Raw genomic sequence first — 6,756 nt, 5'->3', positions numbered from 1 at the left:
GCTACTCCAGCTTTCTTTTGATTTCCATTTGCATGGAATATCTTTTTCCATCCTCTCACTATCATATGTATGTGTCTGTATGTGTCCCTAGGTCTGAAGTGGGTCTCTTGTAGACAGCATATATATGGGTCTTGTTTTTGTATCCATTCAGCAAGCCTGTGTCTTTTGGTTGGAGCATTTATTCCATTCACGTTTAAGGTAATTATCAATATGTATGTTCCTGTTACCATTTTCTTAATTGTTTTGGGTTTGTTTTTGTAGGTCCTTTTCTTCTCTTGTGTTTCCTACTTGGAGAATTTCCTTTGGCATTTGTTGTAGAGGTGGTTTGGTGGTGCTGAATTCTCTTAGCTTTTGCTTGTCTGTAAAGCTTCTGATTTCTCCATTGAATCTGTATGAGACCCTTGCTGGGTAGAGTAATTTTGGTTGTAGGTTCTTCCCTTTCATCACTTTAAGTATATCATGCCACTCCCTTTTGGCTTGTAGAGTTTCTGCTGAGAAATCAGCTGTTAACCTTTTGGGAGTTCCCTTGTATGTTATTTGTCATTTTTCCCTTGCTGCTTTCAATAATTTTTCTTTGTGTTTAATTTTTGCCAATTTGGTTACTATGTGTCTTGGCGTGTTTCTCCTTGGGTTTATCCTGTTTGGGACTCACTGCGCTTCCTGGACTTGTGTGGCTATTTCCTTTCCCATATTAGGGAAGTTTTCAACTATAATCTCTTCAAATACTTTCTCTGGTCCTTTCTCTCTCTCTTCTTCTGGGACCCCTATCATGCAAATGTTGCGTTTAACGTTGTCCCAGAGGTCTCTTAGGCTGTCTTCATTTTTTTCCATTCTTTTTTCTTTATTCTGTTCCGCAGCAGTGATTTCCATGATTCTGTCTTCCAGGTCACTTATCTGTTCTTCTGCCTCAGTTATTCTGCTATTGATTCCTTCTAGTGTAGTTCTCATTTCAGTTAGTGTATTGTTCATCTCTGTTTGTTTGTTCTTTAATTCTTCTACGTCTTTGTTAAACATTTCTTGCATCTTCTCGATCTTTGCCTCCATTCTTTTTCCGAGGTCCTGGATCATCTTCACTATCATTATTCTGAATTCTTTTTCTGGAAGGTTGTCTATCTCCACTTCATTTAGTTGTTTTTCTGGGGTTTTATCTTGTTCCTTCATCTGGTACAGCCCTCTGCCTTTTCATCTTGTCTATCTTTCTGTGAATGTGGTTTTTGTTCCACAGGCTGCAGGATTGTAGTTCTTCTTGCTTCTCTTTTATAGTCTTTTTGGGTTTGTATCTTTTGAGGAAAGGGATTGCATGACAAGAAGTTTGAAAACCACTTGGGCAGGAGATCTCTGAAGTGCTTTCAGCTCTAAAAAGAATTTTAGACAGCTTCTTCCATATCAGTTCTTCATTTGCAAAATGGTATTCAGCACACATTTCAGAGAACTGCTAGTGTTGGAGGGTCTCCTGCAGAGGCGGGGGGTGGCTGTGGCTCACCACGGGGACAAGGACACTGGCAGCAGAAGTTCTGGGAAGTACTCCTTGGCATGAGCCCTCCCAGAGTCTGTTATTAGCCCCACCAAAGAACCCAGGTAGGCTCCAGTGTTGGGTTGCCTGAGGCCAAACAACCAACGATATATGAATTTTTAAAAAGCAGCCCCTTGTGTTTCTGACACAAACCCTCTCTGCTAAAAATCACATAGTACTCTAGACTGTCAGCTCACCGAGGGCAGACAATATCCATCTGTCTTGTTCACCATTGTATCTATGGAGCCTAGCACACTGCCCAACACAGATGTTCCATAAATATTTGCTGAAGGAATGAATGATGAACAAATGAACCACAATCCAGAGACAGCCACTGGTAGCTCTCCTGGCCTTTGTTTTAATGCTTAGTGTTTCTATATGACTGTTTTGCACAGTTGAGAACCAATCACATATAAAAGTGAGTAGCTTATTTGATCACTTTTAGTAAACAGATTTGTTGTTGTCTTTGTTGGCCGCGCTGCATGTGGGATCTTGATTCCCAGACCAGGAATCGAACCTGTGCCCCCTGCAGTAGACTTACAGAGACTTAACCACTGGACCACCAAGGAAGTCCAGTAAATGGATGTTTCAATATTGAAAGTGTTTTAGCATTGTTTAGCATTTAGCATCTCCTATTACAAATTTGACTACATAAAAAATCTTTTTACGTAAAGCTTTCTTCTATATACCCAATTATAGGCAGAGGATAGAGTCCCAGAGGGGGATTTTCAAAGAGTGAGAGCATTTTAAAAGGCTGTAGCTGCTGTGGGAAGGACAAAGTAACACTGACCCCACAGGAGCAGAAGAATTTGGTTTCAGGGGCAAGAGCTTCCTGGTGTTTGTGACCCAGCTGAGGGAGGATCTTCAGTGGAGCTCTGTGAAGTGGCAAAAAGCCTTGGCGTGTCTGATTGCGTCCCAGCACTTGCTTCTACCACTTACCGGCTGTGACCCTAAGATTCTTTAAGCCTATGTTTCTTCACCAGTAATGTGAATGTTCACAGCTACGTGACAGGGCTGTTGACTCTGAAGCACTATTAGGTGTTGGAGATAATGTTTATACTTGTCAGAGGGACAAAAAAAGCCTTGGAGTCTAGGACTGGTTCCCATGAAAAGATGCCATCCTGTCTCTCTTCTATTACAATGTACTGTTTACACACAAAGGGGTTTGACTGCAGACTCAGGCCCCAGAAGAAGGCTCAGAGATATCAGGAACTCTGGCCAATGGGTCACTGCAGAAATATCAAGGGTGAGTCTCACTGTTTGCAAAAGGCAGTGCTGCTGAACTCTAAGGAAAGATCAAGAGTAGTCTGAGCAGTGTTTCTCTTCGTGGTGTGCCAGTAAAACCAGTCAGGCAGCTGCCTCTCCTGTTCTTCCAGGACTGCTCACTCCAGAACCAGCAAGCAATGTCCTTTGGAATGCTCGGAACCCAAGACCAAAGTCTGCATTTCATCTTTGGCACAGGGCTGTGTTCCCAAACTGTGGTGTGTCTAAGAGTGACCTGAGGTGCTCAAAAAATATTCAGACTCCCCCCGCCCCACCCCCTAGAGATTCTGTATGTCTGGGGGGAGCCCAGGAATCTGCATTTCCTTCCGTGATTCTCAGGTAGGTAGCCTGAAAGCCAGGTTTTGGGAAACACTGGCATAGTAGCCACAGCCCTGGATAGGGAACCAGGAGACCTGAGTGTGAGATGAGACAGTTCCCCTTATCTCAGCATAAACCTCAGAAGTCACTCCATCTCACTGGCCCTGTTCCTTCATTTTAAAGCTTCATTTACAACCGACGGACCAACACCCATTCATCAAAAGGCCTGTTGCTCAGAAACTGAATTAGATACTAGACAGGAAAAGCACCACTACAACTCAAAGCACACATTTAAAGTCCTGAATGTTGTCTCCTGCCTTTCACACTGAGATAAACATGGACAACAGCTGGCTAATTTACACCATACCCCCAGCCCGAGCCTCTGCCCCAAGATGACTTGTCCTCCTCTGTGTCTGTGTGTTTTGTTGTGATAGAGCAATGCTGGCCTCCCACGAGGCAGTGTCTCTGGATTTCCTGCATGGCTTTTCTTGTGCTCAGAGTGATGGCTGCTGTGATCAGTCTTGGGATCACCTTTGGGATACCTGTAAAACCTGCAAGTATGTCTCTTCCCTAGGTGATGGATCTGTCAATAATTCACTCAACCAGCAAGAGTATATTTATCCACCATGTATTTCCAAAATGAGTGAGTCTCCTGATATGGGTGATATGGAGTGAGTCCACTGATAATTGATGGTTGGCACGTGCTATGTGCCAACCATTGCTCTGGACACCTAACACATCTCATCTTTACTCCATTCTTTTCAACAACCTTGAGAGGCAGTGGTTGTCATAACCATTAAGAACAGAGACTCAGGGAAGTTAGGTGACTTGCCCAGGATCATACAGCTGGAAAATCGACAAACCAGGGGTTCCATTCCAGGTCTACCCAACTCTGAAGCTTACACAGGATATGGTTTCTATCTGCAAGGAGTTTCTGCCATATTTAGGGAGACCAGAGATACAGTGGTGAACAATACAGGAGAGCATATCGTTCAGTGTTAAATGAGGTTGAGTGGGGTAATAAATACTGTTAGCAATTTGAGTGAAACCAGCCACAATCACAGTCCAAGCACCTCATGGATTAAGGGATACATACACACATTAGTGTTACCTATAAAACTATATAAACCTCATGGATTAAGGGATACACACAGTAGTGTTACCTGTAAAACTATATAAACTTTTAACTTTATTCCAACTATAAAACTTTAAGATGCAAAACGCACCTTTATTCCAACTATAAAACTTTCAAGATACAAAACGCACCTTCCCCAAGCCCTCACCAACTCTAACCCAGGTATTTAAAATATTTCCTGTTTACCACTACACACACCAAACCAGAATTTTCTGGCGATACATTATTTCAGGTGTAAATACGTGTAAATATTTGAGATATGTGTTACCAATCTGCTATTTACCTCTTAACTTCCATCAAAATTTTACAGTACTTACATGTCTTTAAAAATATCATCACATTATTCTGGTAAACTCCCACACATTTTTTAGTAGATTCATTCCACTTAAACATGTTTCAATTTAGCCCACAGTGTCCCCTAGAGGTTGGTGTAGCAATTTATCTTTGCTCTCATTTCTAGCTAAGAAAAGCACAGAGAGAAAATCACAGATACACAGAACCAATGTGTGGAGAAGCTCAAAGCACATACCAGGCTTGTTGCCCCCTCCTGGTCACCTTCCTTCTCAGGCAGGAGTGAGTACATACTTGTTTACCCAAAGGCCACTGGCATTGCAAGAAATGCAAGCTAAGTCGGCCTAGAGAGTTTGGGAGCACAGGGGAGAAAAAGAAAGAAAGGGAGGAGAGGAAATCATGGGAAAAAGAACAACAGAAAGAAGCAAAAGGGGGAAGAAGAAAGTGGATTATTAAAAGCAGGTTATTCTATTATTAGGGCTTGATGTTCATAGTCACAGGTGCATAGGTCAACATCCAGTATTTGTCTTATAAATCTTCCAATTTGTCATATCGACTGTTTAAAACAGCTTCACAGCGACTGGGCTTCTTGTGTGAGGACCGCTCTACTTGCTTGCCACCCTCCCTGCTCTGTAACGGCAGGCTGGACTGCAGTCACGGTGAAGATGAGTCTGCTACATATTGTGCTGAGGTGGACAAACAATCCAAATTAAAAAGCAGTCACCAGCAACTAATATCTAAAATTCAGAATTATAATTAAAACATTATCAATGAACGAATGTTTCTATGAGAAATAATGCCGTTGTCTATACAGGCCAAATGCCCAGCAGCCTCTCACAAAACTTGATATTCAAGTGTCCCAACCAGAAGACTTGGACATACGTGGACAAGGTGTGTGACACAAGAAACGACTGTGGGGATTGTTCAGATGAATCAGGTAAAGATGAAAATATGTAATTAATGTTTTAATGGGTTCTTGGAGTTGCTACCCTTACATTTCAGCCACATAAATTAACTCATGCTTAGAAACCTTCCTAAGGATATTTTCATTCACAGTTAAGCAATTCTATCACTTCCAATAGTTTGCATATTTAAAGTAGGTGAGTTCTCTAGCTAAGAAGCAAATAAAGCCAGATTTGCAAAGATTAACAAAGATTAACCTTGACGAACAATTTTTGTCTGTTACCAAAATTGTTTGATTTCTTTGGAAATTTTAGTAAAGATCAAAAAAAAGTCCGTTGAATGCTTTGACTTTCAAAGACTTTTTGTTGTTGTTATTTAACCTTTTGCCCTTTCTCCTCCACTCTCCTCTCTGCCTTTCACAGTGTTCTCTATGGTGGTTTAACACTGTGCAGCACCCCGATCACTTTACAGTCTGGTAAACTGGATTATTCTAAAACCATGGTGGTAGATACGATTCCAATACCACATGGCCCCAATCAACGATGTAAATGACCCATCGGAAATAAAGTACACTAAATAGATCATATCCTGCCTTTTGTCTAGTCCTCATGGAAGGTAGAAATAGAAATGCTTCCTACGAGTTGCATGTTATCTAACAATGTGTTGACAAGAAAAGACTAGAAGTATAAACAGATCTTTCTTGCTAGCTGCCAATTACCAAATACTGATTCTCTTCCTTGCTTATTGAACGTATAAACTCATACGGACCTTTCCTTGTTTATGTAGTGTGTCAGTATGTTTATTCTCAGGCTGATGGAGAGAGACAGTACTCTTCTTGGTTTTTCAGAGTACAAATTCTTTCACCCAAATATGTAGAATCTTTAATAAACATCTGCAATATTCCTCTTGGACAGTCTTCCCTATTTTAAAAATCCAAATGGCTATTTTTTTTCCAATAGTATCTTTTCCAGTTCACCTTGACATTTTAACAGTTATGGTTTTAAAAATAAATAAAATTGTCTAGTTTCACAGTGCCCAAAGTGTTCAGGCTACAGATGTGATACTGTTTTCTTTGCCGACTGTGCCTGCATTCCCAGAACTCGCTGCAAAGATGGCAGTCAAGACTGTGCTGATTGGAGTCATGAAAATTTATGTGAATAGAAGACTTTTCTAACTATTGTTTTGGAAAGGCTAAAAACTGTTATTAGTCCCCTTAAGATTTCTCTCCCAACAACATATGTATCTTAAAGGGGTGGGGTGGGGTAGGGAGAGCTACCAAAGCACAAATCCAGTGTTATGGAATAGAGAAAAAAATGATTGGTAGAATTCAGAC

This window comes from Globicephala melas, chromosome 3 (assembly GCF_963455315.2).
Source record: "Globicephala melas chromosome 3, mGloMel1.2, whole genome shotgun sequence".
NCBI classification, from domain to species: Eukaryota; Metazoa; Chordata; class Mammalia; order Artiodactyla; family Delphinidae; genus Globicephala; species Globicephala melas.
Note: the sequence above shows the minus strand (reverse complement) of the source record.